This window comes from Toxorhynchites rutilus, chromosome 1, assembly GCF_029784135.1.
Source record: "Toxorhynchites rutilus septentrionalis strain SRP chromosome 1, ASM2978413v1, whole genome shotgun sequence".
Classification (NCBI taxonomy): Eukaryota; Metazoa; Arthropoda; class Insecta; order Diptera; family Culicidae; genus Toxorhynchites; species Toxorhynchites rutilus.
Window position 1 is genome coordinate 96,561,695 of NC_073744.1, and position 21,689 is coordinate 96,583,383.

Sequence of the window (21,689 nt, forward strand, 5' to 3'; positions counted from 1 at the left end):
GGGTAGCTATTAGAAGGGCGAAAGCTTCCGCACTGAAGATGGAGCATTGCGGTGGAAGAGAAAAGCTACCCGTGTATCTACTCTCAAAGATTCCACATCCAACTCCATCGGCACTGACTGAACCATCTGTGTATACCTGGTGGTTGATTTGAAAATTGGATGCAACGAGGTTATTGAAGCAGGCTTTGACTTTTGGAGAAGGGTCTCCCGCCCGAACTGCCTTGAGAAGTTCAAGGTTAATGTTCGGCGGTTTGACGTTCCAATTTCTTCCCGTCGCAGATGAACGTTCACATATATCGGGAAGATCTTTGTTCGTGAGATTTTAGAACCATGTTTTAGCTCTATGTATTAATGGGACATTGTGGTCGCTTTCGGGGAGTGACAAGTGACGGATGGTTTTATTCGTGATGGCTTTTGTTACCAGGTGGGTGAAGGGAAGTTGCCCACTTTCTGCCATTACAGCAAGAGTAGGACTGGTGGGAAAAGCGCCAATTGCGAGCCGAATTGCTTTATTGTAAATTGGTTGAATGGTGTTTAACACCTTGTCCCCTCCACGGCTGAAGGTGCCTATTCCGTAAAGGATTTGTGGGACCAACCAAACATTTACAACATTTAGCAGCGTCTTTCTATGGCCAGAGGCTAGGTTGCCTGCGATAGCCTTGATGATGTTCAATTTCTTTCTGGTGGCTATTTTGGTCTTTTGGGAATGTGATAGGAAGTTGAGTTTCTTGTCGAAAGTAACCCCTAGTATTTTCAATGTCCTCATTGTAGGGAACGGGATTTTGTTGAGCTGAAGATAGGTTCTCCTTCTGAGAGCTTTTCCGATATGTATGTGTTTGGATTTCTCCGGGGAAATTTTAAAACCTGTTTTTAGAGCCCAGTTTTGGATGGAGTCTAAGGTTTTTTGAAGCCTCTTTCTCTGAATTAAGCCGAAGCAGCTCGTAGAGATAAGAGTGATGTCATCTGCATAGACTATGACCTTTATATGGTCCGGGATAATCTCGAATAGAGATTGCATGGCAATGTTGAAGAGGGTTGGTGAAAGTGCTGAGCCTTGTGGGAAGCCGTTTTCTGGGATTTTTAGAGAAGATTGGTGGTTGTTAATAACGGTTTTGAAAGACCGGTTTTCTAGAAAACATGTATTGTTTTTTGCCATCGCTCCCTTTTAACGCTCATTCGTTCGTCTCGTTGGACTCGCCCCTCTGGCTGAGTCTGCCGATTTGTCTCTATCCTGTGAGTGTGTACCGCTAGAGTATAAAACACGCGGACCCCAAAAAAATATCTTATTTTCTTTCAAACCGTAAACCCGTGTGGTTGTACGGCATCGGCATCGTGGACGTAACAAAGGAGGACAAGTTAAGGAAAAGGCAAAGTCTCACTCGAACCGTGCAGGTCTCCAGTTCTCTGTTGGTCGCATTCACTGATTGCTCCGCAAGGGTAACTAGGCCGAACGGATTGGTGCCGGAGCACCAGTATACCTAACAGCGATTATAGAGTTTCGGCCGTCGGAGTGCTCGAGTTGGCTTGCAAAGCTGCTCACGACAATCAGAAAACCCGCATCAAGAACAGAGCAGCTTCGGTTCGGCGCTCATCAAGGCAACAATTAGTTTCAGTGAGTGGCAAACTGCTTCTCCGGCACGTCGCATTAAATGTAATTTACTGAACAATATGTCACAAGCTGGATAGGAAGAAATTTTCCAACTGTGAAAGCTGTGGCGAGTGGCATACGTAATAGCTAAACAGGAAGGTTTAACCGAACAAGATGGGAATATCGAGTGATAACAAAAACACAACACCAAAGGTTCTTTTCAACCCTCAACATATTCATAAAGAGTAAACAGTAAACTAATCCATTTTTCAGGTAGATAGGTAGGTATTCACGTAGGAGAAGAAAATAAAACAATATATTTAAAATATATATTTAACAAAAGCTGTCCCCTTTGTATAGTCCTACGTCACTCCGGTTATGTCCCTGACATTACCCACCCGTCTTTTTCTATTCAAATTTCATAACTATTTCGATGGATTGATCGGTTTTGAAACCCTTCGGTCATTAAATGCAATTATTGATACCGCGTCAAATTCATTACAGATAGGAAGCTTTACTATACCCTTACACAAAAAATTTCCTGACACAATCACACTTAACGCTAATGAAACACAAGTAGTTACCATTCCTACCTCAAAACCAAACGGCGATTTCTTGATTGAACATGAAGTAGCAATAGCCCCTATGATTGGTATACTAGCTGGATTATACCACTATCATGATCAGAAGGCTTATGTTATGATACACAACTACGATTCAGACAATTAACAAATAAATATTTGTGACCTAATAGAAGTTGAAATTAATAACTTCGAAACGTAGTCATCCTTCTATCCTCTCGTGCCCCAAAACAAGCACAAGAACCTTTTTAACAAAATACGACACGAAAATTTGAATAATGAAGAAAGGCAAAGGCTTTTCAAACTTCTCCACCAATTTCAAGACGTATTTTATAATGATGGAGAAAAACTAACATTTACAAACGCTACTCGACATCACATTAACACTGTGGATGAACTTCCCGTCTATTCGAAAACCTATCGCTACCCATTTTGCCAGAAGGAGGAGGTTCAGCAGCAGGTAAATCAAATGCTAGAACAAGGTATTATTCGAGCTTCAGATAGCCCTTATAATTCACCCGTCTGGATTGTACCTAAGAAGCTTGATGCTTCCGGACAACGGAAATGGAGATTGGTGATTGATTATCGCAAGCTTAATAGCAAAACGGTGGACGATCGATACCCGATCCCAAATATCACCGATATACTAGATAAACTGGGAAATGTCAGTATTTTTCCACCCTTGATTTAACATCAGGATTCCACCAAATCGAAATTGACTCAAAAGACATTCGTAAAACAGCATTTAGTGTTGATGGAGGACACTACGAGTTTATTCGGATGCCTTTCGGCTTGAAGAATGCACCCGCTACCTTTCAAAGGGTAATGGATAACATTCTTAGAAAGCACATTGGAACACGATGCTTAGTTTACATGGATGATATAATCATCTTCGCAACTAGCCTACAAGAGCACTTATTAAACCTGAAAATAATTCTAGAAACCCTCAGAGAGTTCAATATGAAGATACAAGTTGATAAGTGCGAGTTTCTTCAGAAAGAAGTTGCGTTTCTAGGACATGTAATAACCTCTGAAGGAGTGAAACCCAATCCCGGAAAAATCAACGTAATTAAACAATGGCCAATACCGAAAAACGAGAAGGAACTAAAAGGGTTCCTTGGAGTAATCGGATACTATAGAAAATTTATCAGAGATTTTGCGAAAATTGCAAAACCTCCTACGCAACAACTTCGTAAGGGCGAGAAGATCAAACACACAAGTGAGTTCATCTCAGCCTTCAACCGTTGTAAGGACATTTTAACAAGTAGCCATGTCCTCCAATACCCTGACTTTTCCAAACGCTTTATACTTACCACTGATGCATCGAATTATGCATTTGGTGCAGTTTTATCCCAAGGACCTATCGGTAAAGACAAACCCATTGCCTTCGCATCACGCACCCTAAGCAAAACAGAAGAAAAATATTCAGCCATTGAAAAAGAACTCCTCGCCATTGATTGGGCATGTAAATATTTCAGGCCATATTTATACGGTCGGAAGTTCACGTTATATACCGACCACAAACCATTGACATACGCACTCAACTTAAAAACTCCAAACGACAGACTCATACGCATGAAACTGCGTCTGGAAGAATTCGACTACGAGATTCAATACCGTTCCGGCAAACAAAATGTAGTAGCCGACGGGTTATCTCGAGTCACTCAAGAGTTAAATTCAAATGAAACAGAATCGTTACCGGATGCATCAACCGCACGTTCCACAGATTCTGACAATGACATCCCTATAAGAATGACCGAATCTCCACTTAACTTTTTCAAACATCAAATTCTTATCAAGAAGGGAGATAGAAATACTGAAACATTAGAACAAATTTTCCCAGGAGTCCAAAGACGCACTTTGATGAGAGCAACATTTGGTGTATCTATAGCTATAAAGATATTTCGGGACTATATGCATCCCTCAAGAGTTAACTGCATTCTTTGCCCAGAAGAATGGGTAAATACCCTACAAGCAACATATAGGAACCACTTCTCTCGTGCAAAATCATTTAAAATTGTATTACGCAATCCATATTGCAGGACCTTACCACTATAGAAGAACAAGATAGAGTTATAGAAGCCACACACGGCAGAGCCCACCGAGGAATAGAAGAAAACCAATCAGCAATTGCGAGAAATTTCTACTTCCCTCGAATGAGAGACAGGATACAGAAATTTATCAACTTTTGTGTCACCTGTCTTGAATGTAAGTACGAAAGAAATCCCTACAAAATAACCTTTTCAGATACCCCAATTCCACAAAAACCTTTAGACATCCTTCATGTTGATATCTACATTTCCTCTCCGAATCTTTTTATAACAGCCATTGACAAATTGTCAAGATACGTTATCCTTATACCTCTAAAGTCCCGCTCTATACCCGATGTTAAAAGAGGCATTACCAAACTTCTCACTACTTACGGAACCCCTAAAATGATAGTCTATGATAATGAGGTTGCTTTCAAATCCCCAGAAATTCAAGGACTTCTCCAAAGACTGAATGTTGAATCATATTTTACACCTTCTGGACATAGTGAGGTGAATGGTATCGTAGAACGATTTCATTCAACTCTTACCGAAATCTTTTTATGCATGAAACAAAAATATACCGATATGTCAGCAAAAGATTTGTACAAAATAGCAACTGCATTATACAATAGAACGATTCATTCAGCAACGAAGTTGAAACCAATCGAGATCTTTTTTGGTATCAAAGATGGCGATGAACGCCCATTGAACATAGATAGAATCTTAGAAAACAGAAATCAGATTTTCGACGAAGTCATAAATAAAATTCAACAATATCAAAAAAAACAAGAGAAAGATACAATTTAAAGAGAGAGGAAGAACCTTTCCTAAACGAAAATGAAATAGTTTACCAAAAAGCACAAGGCATAAAATCTAAACGAAAACCAAAATATAGAAAACAAAAGGTCAAGCGAAATTATAGGAAAACATTCACAGACTATAGAAACATTAAAATTCATAAAAGTAAAATTAAAAGAAGAAGAAAACGTTAGTTGATTATTTTTTCAATAGATGACACTTAATATAGAAAAATATTGACATTTATCAAATTTTATAGCCTTTCCAGAAAATGTGGTACTACATTTTGATGTTTCTCGTAACAGTCAACGCACATCATCTGGCGATCGAAAACTTGCGAGACAACCCCCTGTTATTAATAAAAGAGAGAGAATGTAAGGTCCAAGTAGGAATAATCAAGATCATCCATCCAATTAATTTAACTATAATCGAAAATACGATTGATACATTAAGTAGCACTTCATATCAAAGATTAACCAATACAAATCCACTTGCAAACATCATCAAGTACAAAGTTCAGCAACTGTACACAACGTTCTACGGATTGAAATCCAGAAAACCTCGAAACAGACGTTGGGACATCATCGGCACAGTATTTAAATTCATCGCAGGAACACCTGATGCAGAGGATCTGAGAATAATTAATTGTACAATGAACGAACTGATCAACCAAAACAATGAACAGCTCAAGATTAATTTTCAAATAAGCGAGAGAGTTTCACAAATTACCAACACTATCAATAAAATCGTGGAGAATTCTTTCACAAACAAACTAATATTGGACGAAATTGAAACGATAACAACAATATTAAACATCGATAACATCAACCATCTTCTTGACAGTATCCAGGATGCAGTAACTTTATCAAAAAGCTCGCTTGTTAGCAACAAAATACTATCTTTGAGAGAAATAAACGCTATAAGGACACTGTTGCAAGATCAAGGCGTCGCAGTAAATTTTCCGGATGAGGCTCTACAATTTGTAATCCCGAAATTGGCGCTGAGAGACGATATACTTTTATATATACTTAATGTTCCCCAGCTGGAAAATACAACATCAGAAATCATTAGAATTTACCCATTGGTAAACAACAACCGTATCTTACACCAGAATCCAACCTACATAATTAAAAGGAACAACAATCTTTACACAACAACAAAACCCGAAGATTTTGTCCAGAAATCATCATTCCTGAACGAGTTAGGCGATGAATACGTAGCTTCGTTGATTCACGGAAGACAGGCTACATGTAGCTATGTAATGCAAAACAAGACGACCCAGAAACTTATCACGGAAAATTCGATCCTGATTTGTAACGCAAAGAACCAAATCCTACAAACGACATGTGGACCAGATAATAGAACCCTGAATGGAAACTTCCTCATTTCATTTGGAAACTGCACGATATTGTTTAACAATTAACTTTTCAAGAATGCCGAAATAATAAGCGAAGCAAACGTCATCCAAAGAGCGTTTCACAATCTCAAAATTAACTGGAAACACCATAAAAACTACTAATTAGAAAAAATCAGCAATGAAACTATCAGCAACAGATATAAACTGGAGCATGTTTACCTCAAGCAAGTTCACATTAATTTTAATCTCTGGAGTCTTTTCGGCGGATTTTCTCTCATGCAAATTACATGCCTTATTGTAATCAGTTTCATTTTTCACAACAAATTGTCGCCCACAAGAACTTATTCAAAAGCATCAGATATCGAAACCGGACGTTCCTCACTCGAAGGGGGAGTAGTTAACTACGAGACCAACCTTAACCCCCGAAGTGTCAACCCTGGGATGAACACGACTTCAAATTTACCTGAAGATAAGCAGTGCCCGCTCGAACAACTCAGAGCCCTACAACAGGTACAACAACAACAAGCAGTTGCTCTCGAACTTTTAGAAAATAAGGAAACGAACCTAAATAAACAATGACAATGTTTGCCACACCGTAGATAGACAGTAAAGATAAGCAACGAACAATAAGGACCGAAATAGCAATAAACGATTTAGATCATTAGCAGTATCTCACATTCAGGAAAACACAACACAATGCCGATAATAGCAGCAATAAAAAGGATCGAAGGATCGATAGGGAAATATAGAACAAACAGGTAGAAATAGGAAGTTAGGAGTAAAATGTAATGATGAATAAAAATCAGTTGGTATTTTAGCTTCAAGAGAACAACATCTCTTTTATTTTAAATATATCACCTCCCGAACGTAAGTTATGTAACTGAAGAATTGGCCAATCGCGACGTCAACGACGCGGAATCAACGGTATCGTACATCATAATCTATGCCATTGATCAATTTGTACCTAAGCGAACTAACCGTGTACCTCTTAAACCTGCATGGTCGAACTCGGAGCTTAAGCGTTTGAAGAAACGGAAAAGGGCAGCTCTTCGGGAACATGCCAAACTTCATACCGAATCCACGAAAACGCGTTATTCCAAGGCTAATTCGGATTACAGAAGATTGAACGATCAACTACATCAAGCGCACCTAAGACAGCTCCAACGTCGTCTGAAATTCAACCCTAAGAGGTTCTGGCAACACGTGAATAGTCAAAGGGAGGAAACAGGGCTCCCCTCAACCATGACTAACGGCGTAGTGAACGCTGCAACCATTCCAGATATTGCAGAATTATTTCGTAAACAGTTCAGCAGCGTTTTCAGTAACGAACGAACAAACAGCCAGGACGTAGCAGCTACATCTCGCAACGTTCCTTTCTCATCCTTCTCAAGTGGACCGTTTACTATTACGAGAGAAATGGTTATCTCAACCGGGAGTCAACTGAAAAGTTCGAGGGGTTCCGGTCCTGATGGTATTCCGTCCTTGGTCCTGAAACGCTGCTTGATTGCTCTAGCAACACCTCTAGCCAATACTTTCAATCTCTCCCTGAGGTCGGGTGACTTCCCATCCTGCTGGAAGGAATCTTACGTTTTTCCGATTCACAAAAAGGGTTGCAAAAGGACTGTATCGAACTATCGTGGAATAGCCGCTTTAAGTGCTACGTCGAAACTTCTCGAGCTAATTATTCTCGAAGAATTGGTTAAAAACTTCGCTCACTGCATTTCGATGGACCAGCATGGTTTCATGTTCAAGCGCTCGCGGACTACCAATTTAGTACAGTTCACTTCCTACATCATCCGTGAAATTGAGCAAGGCCATCAAGTAGATGCTATATATACAGACCTCTCTGCAGCATTCGATAAAATGAATCACGACATTGCTTTGGCTAAGTATGATAGGTTAGGTGTTCAGAACGACCTGCTTGATTGGCTTTCTTCTTATTTGACTGGTCGAAGCATGTCTGTCAAAATTGCGGACTATGTTGCTCCTTCCTTCCCCGTGACATCTGGCGTTCCTCAAGGCAGCCATCTAGGGCCATTCCTGTTTCTGCTGTATATGAATGACGTCAATTATATTCTGAAATGCCGCAAATCGTCGTACGCCGACGACCTCAAGTTGTACCTCGTGATACGGAAACCAAGCGATGCTGTTTTTCTACAGCTGCAATTAGAAGCTTTCGCCGAGTGGTGCCAACTAAACCGCATGTCACTCAATGCATCGAAATGCTCTATAATTTCATTCGGTAGACATCGTGCATTGATTCAACACAACTATGTTCTATCGGGGATAAGCTTGAAACGGGAATCGACGGTCAAGGATCTTGGATTACTACTTGATTCCAAGCTTACATTCAAGGACCACGTCGCCTACGTGGTGTCGAAAGCTTCATCTCAACTCGGGTTCATGTTCCGCTTCGCCAAAGAATTCAAGGATATATATTGCCTTAAGGCTTTATACTGTTCTTTGGTTCGACCAATACTGGAATATTCGGCTGTAGTGTGGTGCCCATACTACCAAAACGAGGTGAACCGCATCGAAGCAATCCAACGAAAGTTTATCCGTTTCGCTCTGAGGCATCTTCCTTGGAATGACGTCCACAACTTGCCAAGCTACAAAAGTCGTTGCATGTTAATACACTTGGAATCACTTGAGGCGAGACGTAACATCACGATGGCATGCTTCATTGGTGACCTGCTTCAAGGTAACATCGACTGTACTTCGCTGTTAAGCTGTCTTAACATAAACATCCGCCGCCGTAATTTACGCTCTCATGTTTTCTTATGCGTCCATCCCTCGCGAACAAATTATGGATTTACCGAGCCCATGCGAAGGATGTTCCGTGTCTTCAACAGATACTACGATGTGTTTGACTTTAATGTTTCACGTTGTAGAAATAAGAGTTGTTTCCGTAGAGTTTTTAATTAATATGTTCATCTTCTTCTTCAATGGCACTAACGGTCCTAGAGGAACTTCGCCGTCTCAACGTAGTATTACTTGCGTCATTTTTATTAGTACTTAGTTGAGATTTCTATGCCAAATATAACACGCCTTGAATGCATTCTGAGTGGCAAGCTCTAGAATACGCGTGATCACAGTGCAAGTCGGAGGAAATTTCTTTGACGAAAAATTCCCCCGACCAGAACGGGAATCGAACCCGAACACCCGGCATGTTAGTTATGACGCCAAGGGAGCACTAATTAATATGTAATAATTAATATGTGTAGTGTCGTAATTTTCATGTCATTGGGATAACTATTGTATCTGTTGGCAAATGAATAAATATTAGAAATATATATATATATATATATATATATATATATATATATATATATATATATATATATATATATATATATATATATATATATATATATATATATATATATATATATATATATATATATATATATATATATATATATATATATATATATATATATATATATATATATATATATATATATATATATATAAGTAATGACCGAAGTGGCGATTACGATATAAAAAATAAATTTATTTTCACTAAATTTAAAGATTACACATCAACGTTCATACTAAGACTAAATGCTATCTTCTGTTCCCTGCCTTTTTATAATGTCGGTATCTCGCGTCAGCAGATTCCTTGTTATCCGTACGGTCGCGTTGTTTCCCGATCGGGTTCCTTTGAATGATGTCGCGTGGTCAGCCGTTGTCGTCAGTTCTTATGGCTCGCGATTGTCTTGGTGGGAGGCCTCTGGATGCAATCTGATCCTGGTTTTGTTGCTCTAAGTGGTCGTGTGGGGTACATCTGGTCGTAACGTCTCCCCCCTAAGTTTCAAGCGTCCTCGATTGAAGTTTCCCCGGAAGTAGGGATAATGGAATACTTCCGTTGTTTTCAGTTTCGTCCACCTGAGTAGCCACGAGAGGTTCTGGCGGATTTTTGGTTACTTCATTTCTTTTATTAGCTTTTTTGTAGAAATATACAGAAAAGAAACAGATAAATGTTATTATGAGGAGGGTTGTACCTCCAATTGTTACCCGGTGTTGTGTGGTGTTCAAGTAAAGTTGAACTTCATTGAGTTCTTCCAAGTTCTGTATTCGTAGCATGACGTCATCGTCAAGATCTGTAAAATTTCCATTTTGGAGGGGCTTGCTGTATATTGGGATCAGGTATTCTTGCTGGTAGGTTACGTCAGGTTGTCCAAAAAATGTGAAATTTCGTATTTTGACGGTACAGTTTTCGGTTTCGATTATTGTGGCATCGCTAACCATCCTTGAATCTCCGCAAGAGTCTTTTACTTCTACGATTTCTGTTGTGTCGATCAGGATGATTCCTTGCTTGACTTCTTTGATTTGTGTTGTTTGTTTTGATTTTACAAACGAGCATTTGGGTGTTTGGTGAGTTAATATTTTATAGATGCAATCGTCCTCAATTAGGTTATTTCCATCGCAAATATCGCATTCTGTTGGTTGGTAATAAACTGTGTTGCCATATTTCGTTACCAGGTTGATGTTCGTATCGATCCGTGAATTGTTAACTCTCAAAGTATGGATTTCTAACAAATCGTACGTTTTTTTTTATCCAAAATGGGGGTCTTTACTAATATGACTGCTTGATTGTTGCTGATACCGACACTCGCTGAGGTATATTGGAAAATTTCGTCTAAGTAATTTAGCTTTATTGTTTGTGTCTTAAGCTTGTCTAAAATTAACTGTTTTTCCTCCAATGAGAGTATGTTTTTGTTTATCAAGCCTACTCTAGAAAACTCTACTTGCTCCTTGATGTCCTCTAATATGCTGATAATTTTGTCCATATTCCAGATAAGGTTGACGAATTCTAAATCTGTTCTTATTCCCAGTACTGTGTTGTATTCCTTAGTAATTTTTGATCCAATTTTACTAATAGAGTCTGTAATATTATTCAATTTATTTTGAAAAAGTTCATTGATCTGGATTTGTTTCATCTGATTGTTCACTAATTTGTCTCCTTGTGTTTTTAATATTCCCAAACTTTGATGCATGACTATTAGGTCATCGTTATCAGGGTTTCCCGTGATGAGTTTAATGGCTGTTCCTAATGCGTTCATAAGTCCCCTTTTTATTCTATGTGGTAGGAGGCTCCTGAGTTTATTTTTTGCTAGTTTGGTTTTTTTCTAGTAGTGTTTGCTCTAGGTGTTCTATAGTTTTAAACGATTTCATGATTTTTTCTATGTTTTCTATATTGTCATTTAATGTCTTTAGGTTGATTCTATGCAACATTCTGTCATATCCGATTCTAAGCCTTACTGTTTTGATCTTGAACGCAACCAATCCATTGCTATTCGTTATTTCTTTATAGTTGGTGGTGCTTATTGTTTTGATGAGTATTATTCTGCAAGAAAAACAAATGGCTTCTTTAATATGGTGTTCATTTTAGTGGTCTTTGTTAATTTTTTATGCGATTTTTATGGATTTTAATGTTATTTGTGTCCTTGAAGGTTAGATGGTTGTCTTCTTTTATGGTAGAAAGTTTATAAATGTCTTTATCTTTATTCAACCTTTGACTAATTTTTATGTATTTCGTGTCGTTAGGGTTGAGTGGCTTGGGTTCTTCACGATTCTCATGCTTCTTTTCGAAGGCTTGTTTACGTTTATCTAGTTCTAATTTTACTGCAGAGTGGATTTTGTTGGATTGTTCAATTATGTCAGCAGCGTTCGTAACATTATCTGTGTTAAATATTAGCTCACGTGGTTTTCGTTTCGTCACGGAGTGAAATGTATTATTATAGATGTCGGTAATTATATTCATCCGATCGTTGATCGGAAGTTCATTATATTTTGTTTTTAGTGTTCTATAAAGCTCGATTATCGTTGAGTGGAATCTCTCAACTATTCCGTTGGAATTAGAACTACTCGCGAAATGTATTTCGATTCCGAGTTCGTTTAAAAAGCCGACGAAATCTATTGATGTAAAAGCGGGCTCTTGATCACAAATTATCGTTAGCGGTCTACCGAAGTGCCTGATGTGTTCGAAAAAAGCGCGTTTTATGTCTATTATCGTTCTTGTTGTCAGTGGTATGGCGTTGGCAAATTTGGAGAAGGAGTCCACGATGGTCAGCCATTTTTGGCCTTTCATGAAAAATATGTCCATGTGAACCCGTTCGAATTGTTTTGAGCCGAAAAATGATTTCTGAATTAATTTTGGGGGCTTCCTGTCGTATTTGCTTCTTTTACAAATATGACAGGAGTTAACAAATATTTTCAGTTTTCGCTCGATTTCGGGGAAAAAATATTTCTGCAGGATTTGCATTTTGTTTTCTTTTGCTCCTCTGTGTGCTGCGTCATGTATTTCCCGTATTATGGCATCTTTTTGCTCGTCTATTCTGACATCTTCTAGAAGCTTTTCTGAAATGAAAACTTTGAATTTATTGTTAGTAAAATGTTTACAGTATGTTTCCTGAACGAGTTGTACTAATGATATTGGAATTTTTAGACAAGATATTCCTCTGGGGTTAAGGTAACTTTTGAGAATTTCGACTATGTCTGCTTCTGTATATTCTAGTTTTACAATAGTGAATCGGTGGTATTTTGGAAATGTTTCTTCGTGTATAGTCGTATCAAAATGATTTATTTTAAAAATTATTTGTGTTCTAAAACTGTTGATTGGTTTTTCGGTACACCATATGAAAAAATCATCACTGGTTTCTGCTGAGTGAACAGTTTCAAGATCAAGTTCAATATTATTTAATTCTTCTGGTTTTATTCTTGATAAAGCGTCTGCTACAACATTTTGGTTGCCAGGCTTATAAATGAGTTCATAATCAAATTCCTCCAATGCTATTTTCCCCCTTATAATTCTTCTGTTAGCGTCTGACATGGAGTAAGTAAGTGGTTGGTGATCCGTAAGAAGTTTAAATTTTCGTCCATAAAGATATGGTCGGAAATGTTTCACAGCCCAAACGATGGCTAGAAATTCCTTCTCCGTCGTGGAATAATTTTCTTCGGTGTTGTTAAGGGTCCTAGATGCGTACGCGATTGGTCGATCTTTGCCTATGGGTCCTTGTGAAAGAACTGCCCCTATGGCAAAATCGCTGGCATCGGTGGTTAGTATGAATTCCTTCGTGAAGTCAGGATAAATGAGTATAGGGTCCATTGTAAGAAGTTGTTTACATTTCTCAAAACATTCGACTGTTTCTGGGATATAACGAATTCGGTGTCTTTACGAAGTAGAGCAGTTAAAGGCTTCACCAATTTCGCGAAATCTTTAATGAATCTGCGGTTCGATTTTGTCGGTGTTTGGTTTAACGCCTTCTTCTGAAACAATGTGTCCAAGATAGTGAACTTCTTTTTTGAAAAATTCACATTTATCTATCTGGATTTTTAAATTTGCTTCCTTTAGTTTTTTCAATACATTCATGAGATCTTTCTTATGTTCCTCTAGGGAACTTGAGAAGATTATGATATCGCCCATATAGACGAGACAACACTTCCCTAAGAATTCTCTCAAGATGCAGTCCATAACACGCTGAAAAGTTGCTGGAGCATTTTTCAGCCCGAATGGCATGCGTGTAAATTCATATTTTCCGGAGTTAATCGAGAAAGCTGTTTTCTCGATATCTTCGTTTGCAAGTTGAATTTCGTGAAAACCGGACACCAAATCAATTGTAGAAAAATAACAAGTTCGGCCAAGATTGTCAAGTATTTCCGTTATTTCCGGGATGGGATATTTATCACAAATTGTCTTTTCGTTTAGTTTTCGATAGTCGATAACTAAACGAAACTTTTTCTTCCCAGAAGCGTCAGTTTTCTTCGGGACAACCCATATAGGCGATGTATAAGGTGATATTGATTCCCTTATTATCCCGTCTCTAAGCATTTTTTCCACTTGTTGTTGGATTTCTGTTTCGAAAATTTGTGGGTATTTATAGGATTTTGTATGTATTGGTATATTGTCTGAAGTCCTGATATTGTGCTTTATCTTATGGGTGAAAGTTAATTTATCCGAGTCGGAATAAAGTATTTCTCTGATGGCATATACAACCCTTTCCAAAGCTTTTTTCTCCTCATCGTTCATGTGTTCACTCCTAAAACAGTATTTTCCTTTTGGTGAAATTTTTGAAATGTCCTTCAATCTAAAACAATCGGTTCCAATTTCAATTTCATTAGAGTTCAGTTGTACTGTTCTATTGGGGTAATGACTTTTTATTGCCACTATAGCTATGCCATTTTTGCTTTGGTATAAACCGGGGAGAATTGAAAAATAATCAAATGGAGTTTCTTCCTCAACAAGAAAGCTACCTTTTTGCTTTATTGGTATTTCTACAAATTGGAACTCTTGTTCCGAAATGTTGATTTTGTGGTTTCCTGGAAATTTCTTTTGGAGGTTAAAAGTTTTTCTAGCAATTTTCAATTTATTTCTGCCGATGTCCAACTGAGCATTGAGGTCTCTCAGTGTTTCGTACCCTATTAATCCATCGAAAAAATCGTAGAAATCGAATACATAAAATTTTACTTTCTTCCTAATTTGGAAGATGTCAAATGAAGCTGATCTATCGATGTCATGTTTGCCATTGATATTCGTGACGTGAATTCCTGTTTCATCTTTGCAATTTTCGAGTTTAACATGTTTGGGCGAAATATAATTTTTATTGGCACCTGTGTCCATTAAAAATTTTAAATTGCCCTTAGTTGTTTGGATAGTCAGATAAGGAATAAAATTATTATTCTTTATGTTTTTTGCTTTTCCTTTCTTATCATCTGAAAATTTAATTCGTCGCCTTCAAAATAATCGTCGTCTTCTGATTCTAAAATTGAATCGTTCGACGTCAAATCCGCTTCAGGTTCCGGTTCGCGCACTTCATTATTATTTATTTATTTATTCCACCATCTTCGACTAAGTCGTACAGACTGTCTTATTAACTAAATTAGTCTAAACGTCTTATTCTAGAACTAAACATATTTTTGGACAAAGTAAAATCAAACTCATCACAGACATTGTTGAACGAACGCAAACATCGATTAAAACAGTTATTAAAGCCATAGATTGTTCTGTGGAAAGGAATTATGAATAATGGAGAATTCCGGAAACGACGAGGAGGAATATTCCACGGAATCTGCTGTAGCAATTCGGGGCAATCTACGTTGTCGGTTATAAGGTCGAAGATGAAGAGTCGCTGTTGTTTTTTGCGCCTAGCAGTGAGAGTTTCTAGATCGATCAACATGCAGCGATCCGGATAGCTGGGAAGATTGATTGGATCATTCCATGGGAGCTGACGCAAGGCGAACCGCATGAAACTTCTCTGGATTCGCTCGATCGCGAGGATTTGCGTAACTTGGAACGGAGACCAAACCGGAGAAGCATATTCCAAAATACTTCGAACTAGCGAGCAGTACAGCGTCTTGAGGCAATACACATCGGTGAAACCAAAAGCATGACGACGGATAAAACCGAGTACAGTGTATGCCTTGGCGGCTACTGTACTTATATGTTCGTTAAATTTCAGCTTAGAATCGATCGTTACTCCTAGATCACAAATAGAATTCACACGTTCCAGAGGATCCAGTCCCATGTGATATTGACGACCAATAACAACTTTGCAGCGACTGAAGGATATTGATTTGCACTTCTTGTTGTTTACGCGCATGCCGTTGTCGCCGCACCAGATTAGCAGGCGATTTATATCTTCTTGTACTGCCTCGCAATCGTTGATGGATGTAATCACTCGGAAGAATTTCAAATCATCGGCGAAACTCAGTTTTGATGAGGAAAGCAGCTCATACAGGTCGTTGATGTAAATGATGAATATCAGTGGGCCCAAAACACTTCCTTGAGGCACACCAGATGAAATGTTAAATGTTCTGGAACGCACGGAGTTCACCACCGCAAAGGCCTCGCGATCGGATAAGTACGAGTACAGCCATTCTGTGACCCATACTGGGAATCCTATGTGATTCAGTTTGCCAATGATGAGATTGTGCGGTACCGTATCAAAAGCTTTGGCAAAATCCACATAGACCGAGTCCACTTGCCGTTTTGATTCCAACACCCGTGATATTTCCGATACATAACACATAAGGTTCGATGTTGTGGAACGACGTTTCATAAAACCATGTTGGCTGTTTGAGATGATCGGTGAAGCAGCTCTGTACAAAACCGTATGAATAAGTTTTTCAAAAACTTTGCTGAGGCTGCAAAGTATGGATACACCACGGTAATTGGAGACACAGCTGTAATTTCCGGACTTATGGATCGGTACTATGGATGCCATTTTCCATGCGGATGGGAATACTCTGTCCCGGAGTGAGCGATTGAAAACAGTAACGATGGGCCTCGCGAGTGACACGGCACATTTTTTCAGAAGCACAGGAGACAAGTTATCCGTTCCGGGTCCTTTCGACGAATCGAGGTTTTCGAGGGCTGTTTGGACTTCATCCTGAGTGAACTGAAAGCGTGGTAGATTCAGGTTGTACGGAGTTATATGCTCGAAACAGTTTCGTCGTTGAACGGGTGATGCTTTACTAAACACGCTTTCAAAGAAAGTACCGAACAGATTGGCTGCTTCCAAACTAGAGTGAGAAGTGGTGCCATTCAAGTTAACGGTGATAGGGATCCTTTTGCCATCTTTTCGTTGTTTTATGAAATCCCAGAAACGAGAAGGATTTTGTTTGACAGAAGTCTGTATCCTGAGTAAATAATTGTCGTGAGTTGCAGTAAGTAGGGCTTTATACTCACACTCAATTTCGCGTAGTCTAATTCTGTCAGGTTCGTTTTTTGTAAGGAAATACTGGTTGCGCATTTTACGGATGCGGTTACGAAGTGTTCGTAGTTCGGGAGTCCACCATGGCTTGTTGTAAACAGAGATATGTGCCTGTCTCTTCTTAGGTATGTATCGATTTAAAACGTCACAGAGTGCTTCATAAAAATCTGATAACATCTGGTCCACTGTATCGTTGTTCAGAAGTCGTTCCCACTGCATATTCACAAGGACAGAATTCAACAAGTCGAAGTCACATGCCATATAGTCAAATTTAAAACATTTATCTTGGTCGTCAACTAATTTTGGTGCGTCATTCTCGTCAAGTAGTAAAATGAAAGGTGTGTGATGGTCATCAACAGGTAACAACGGTGAAGATGGTGCTATCAAGTCAAGATATTCAGGTAGATTTGTACATGTCAGGTCCAGAAGCCTGTCATTGGTGTTGACAAAACAGTTCATCTGTCTTAAACCGCTTGCAAACATTGCTTCGGTAAATTTCATTTCCGTTTCACTAGAGGCGTTTGAGGGAATATAACCATTAATGTCCTCGTCGAGGTGCCATCGCAAATTAGGTAAATTAAAATCACCGATGGACAAAAATAGGTCATAGTCCGACAGTTGTTCGACCATGGTTTGTACTGCACTTGCGTGAGCAGTGTATAGTTCAATGCCCGAATTCGGTGGGAGATAGATGGCAACAATGTAAAGTGAACGATGATGAAATATTATGCGTACCGCGATTTGTTCGAGTTGTTCACAGTTAGCCATCACAACGGACTCACATTTCAACGAATTTCTAACTGCTATTAGCACTCCACCGCCTCGTGAATGATGACTGGTTAACTCATTGCGATCACAACGGAAGAAGACGTAGGCTGGAGAAATTTCACAGCTATCGATGTCAGCTCTGAGCCATGTTTCGCTGAAAACAATTACGTCATAATCGCAGCTGGATAATAGCAGACGTAGCTGAGCTATTTTCGTACGTAAGCCTCTGACATTCTGATAGTAAACCGACAGTTGAACAATATCTGTAGCTGCGTTGTCTGGATGGAGTACGGCTGGAGTGCGGCGGCTAGAAGCGATGGACGTTACAGGGCGAGGAATATTCCTAGAATGTGCATACTTGCCTGCGTCGATGGTCTGGAAAACCCCGTCACCATACTCAAACTCAGGACCGGGATGACTGGTGATGGCTGGCAGGGATGGCTCGACTGAGATGAGGGGGTTTGGGGCTTCCATAAGGCTAGCAGGCGTGCATCCCGGGGCTGGTTCATTGAATAATCCAAATGCTGGATATGTGCGGACCATTTCACTGTTGCAGCTAGAATCGTTGGACATTAAAGTGCGAGAAGAGTTCAAAACATGCATGTACTTTCCTGATATGACAGTTTGGAAGACCCCATCATCACATTCAAACTCAGGACCGGGATGACTGGTGATCGGTAGTATAACTGGCTCGACTGAGATGAAACGGTTTGGGGCTTCCATAATGCTAGCGAGTTTGCATCCCGGGGGTGGAACGATGATTGGTCGTGATATGGTGGAATCAGAGTTTGCCTGTTGGGAACATTGACTAATCGCTCTTATTCCCTCACATTGACCTGCATTGGGGATATAGAGTGCTCCACTGCTGCGCCATTTAAAATACGATGGTGTTGCTGGTTCGGAGTTTTCTGCGGTTCCCAAAAATTTACATTTGTGCGGCTATCTGAGAACTCACGGAAAAGAATTCCCTTAGGCCATGTCGTCGTGCAGAGCGCTTTCGTTTTAAGTTCCATATGCATGCCAACTTTAAATGAAACGAAAGAAAGTGTGTTGACATCGCGTCCTTTAGCAACTAGTTTGACAACGTCGATGTCATCATTTCCTAGGCGTTGTTTCGCGAGAGCAGCCACTTGTTCGGTAGAAACACTTCGAGATATTCTCGACAAATAGAGCCAAAACTTTTTATCGGCAGAAGGTACAATAGAGACGCCCAAAGAGGGAGATATCGAACTACCTGTTCCGGCTAATAATGTGTCTTTTTGTGTGTTTTCTTTGTTTGGTTCAAACAAACGACGACTTCTCACCGACATAGGGCCAATTGCGGAGCGCTTTGCAGTTTTCGGCGTGAGCGAATTCGAGTTGATAAGTGTAGCAAAGTTCAATTTGATCTCCGCTTTGAGCTCTGTCAAAATTTCGGATTTTAGGCTATCGACGATTTTATTATGTTTACCCAGCAGATGTTCTTGCCCAGTCTCATACGCAGAGCGAACAGATCTTCGCAGTCTCATGTCCCTCATAAGACTTGAGCAAGACTGGCATAACCAGAAGAGTTGATTGCTCTTCAAAATGTCATCCATCATGTGAGGATTGATTCCGCTGCATTTCTGATGGAAAGTAGCGTTACAGAACCCCTGACAAACCACTTGATCGTCAGTAATCTCGGTTGCGCAAGCGTGACAGACTGAAGACATATTTTTTCCGATATAACAAATCGGTGGTTCTAATAGTTCGGTGGTTCGTTTAGTCGGTGTTTCAAACACTTAGATGAAATTGAATCACAGCTTTTCACAAAGATACAAATTAAAACAAAAACACTGATCATCAACACGACCTGGTACGAAGTAGGGATGTCTATGAATATCAATTATGTAGGAATTATGAACCTGCATTTTCGACTGGTACGTCCTCATAGAAACGTCCTCGTCATTATTTACTTTTTGAGATCTGAATCTCTCAGATACGGGTTTATTATTCTGATTGGTTTTTGGATTATATGACTTTTGATTTTGTGAAATTGTCTGAGCCTTCTGCTCGGGAATTCTGTAGGTCGAAGGACCTTGTTTGTTTTCCAATTTTTGCCTTAATGTGGCATTGGAATGTTGCATAGTTATGTCATGGGCCTCTTCTAATGAATTCGGCCTATAGCTACGCACGTACATAGCCAGCTGATCCCCATTCAGTCCGTCTATGTACCTTGTAAGTGACATTAAACTTATTAATTTTATGACTGCTTCCATGGAATTTTTATAGTCTTCCATGTGTGCAGCAGACGATTTGATTGCTGTATCAATCGTCCTAACTTTGTTATAGTATTCTGTGAGAGATGCTTTCCCTTGTTTTACATAAACAAGAGATTGGATATGTGAGGTGATATCTCTCTCGTCTCCAAACGAGTTTAAGAGAACCTCTTTAATTTCGTCCCATTCCGTAGGGTTACCGGAGGAAATCAAAACCTCTCTTGCTTCCCCAATAATTTTTGACCTAACAACACGTATGATTTGCTTGTAGGTTGGCTCGAATTTATAGCCACTGAATAAATCTAGTGTTTGCTGCGTGTCTTCCACCCACGCGAGCGTTTCGTTTCTATTTCCGCTAAAGTGCGGAATATTTTTCACGCGATCCGGCGTGACGAAATTTAAAAATGGATCCTTCGCTTTGTTTTCTAACTTAGTTATAGTATGAATTAGAGCGGCCTGGTTTTTCGTTAACTCTTGTATTTGAGCGATTAATTGCTCCGCTGTAATTTCCACTGGTAATTCAGCTTGCGCTGTTTCTTGCATTGTTTGGTTCTCTAGCGTGGACATTATGCTGTCTCTATGCTGTTGAAACCGTTCGTGTTTCGAGTTTTTTCTTCTTGAAGCAATGGTTGCACTTGTTAGTTGCACTTGATCACTTTTTGGTTAATTAATAACGAGAGTGAAAATTACTTACAGTATCAGTAACCTCATTCCCGGAGTCTGTTAATGTTATCGATGAGCGTAGTTCCGTGAGTTGTTCGGCAGCTCCCGTAACTCCAGCGATGTCCTTTCGCGGATGGTTTCCCAGGAAGTAGCACTACACAACACTTTCACAAAGACTGCGCCAGTAATGACCGAAGTGGCGATTACGATATAAAAAATAAATTTATTTTCACTAAATTTAAATATTACACATCAACGTTCATACTAAGACTAAATGCTATCTTCTGTTCCCTGCCTTTTTATAATGTCGGTATCTCGCGTCAGCAGATTCCTTGTTATCCGAATGATGAATGATGTCGCGTGGTCAGCCGTTGTCGTCAGTTCTTATGGCTCGCGATTGTCTTGATGGGAGGCCTCTGGATGCAATCTGATCCTGGTTGCATCGGTTGTTATATATATATATATATATATATATATATATATCTATAAAAAAATTAAATTAAATGAAATTAAATGAATTATAAACATGAAAGGCAGATGCTAGATAGGAGGCTACACATGTTTTTGATCCCGGTTATCGGCTCGGATAATGAACTATAACGTCTAGCGCAAGTCAAATGGGAAACAGTAGTTTTAAGCCAACTGTCAACACAAATTTGAATCTGCACGAACGATATTCGCAAATACACGAAACATGACGTCTACGATTTGCCGCCAACCGGACGTGAGCTACCAATGAGCGAGAGAGAGAGCGTGAGGCGGATAGTGATGAGAGAGCGCAGGGTGTATAAGGCCATCCACCCGTAGTGTCTAATAAAATAGGCAGAGCGGCAATAAATAAACGCGTCTTTATTGAACGATGACTAGCGTGAAAAGAGATAGAGTTTTGGGAGAAACGTCAAAGCAATACTTATAACTAGGTTTTCAATCCAAATCCCGTCACACGCAGCTT

At 39.4% G+C, this 21,689-nt stretch overlaps 1 protein-coding gene across 1 annotated transcript in view; it reads right to left on the bottom strand.

Moving 5' to 3' along the window:
• Positions 1-21,193: 21,193 nt before the first annotated feature.
• LOC129763034 (pleckstrin homology-like domain family B member 1) overlaps positions 21,194-21,689 on the bottom strand; it is a 162,330-nt gene continuing 161,834 nt past the window's right edge. The window contains exon 10 of the mRNA XM_055761749.1: positions 21,194-21,212. The gene's annotated coding sequence lies outside the window, so the exon portion shown is untranslated. The remainder of the gene's footprint in view (positions 21,213-21,689) is intronic.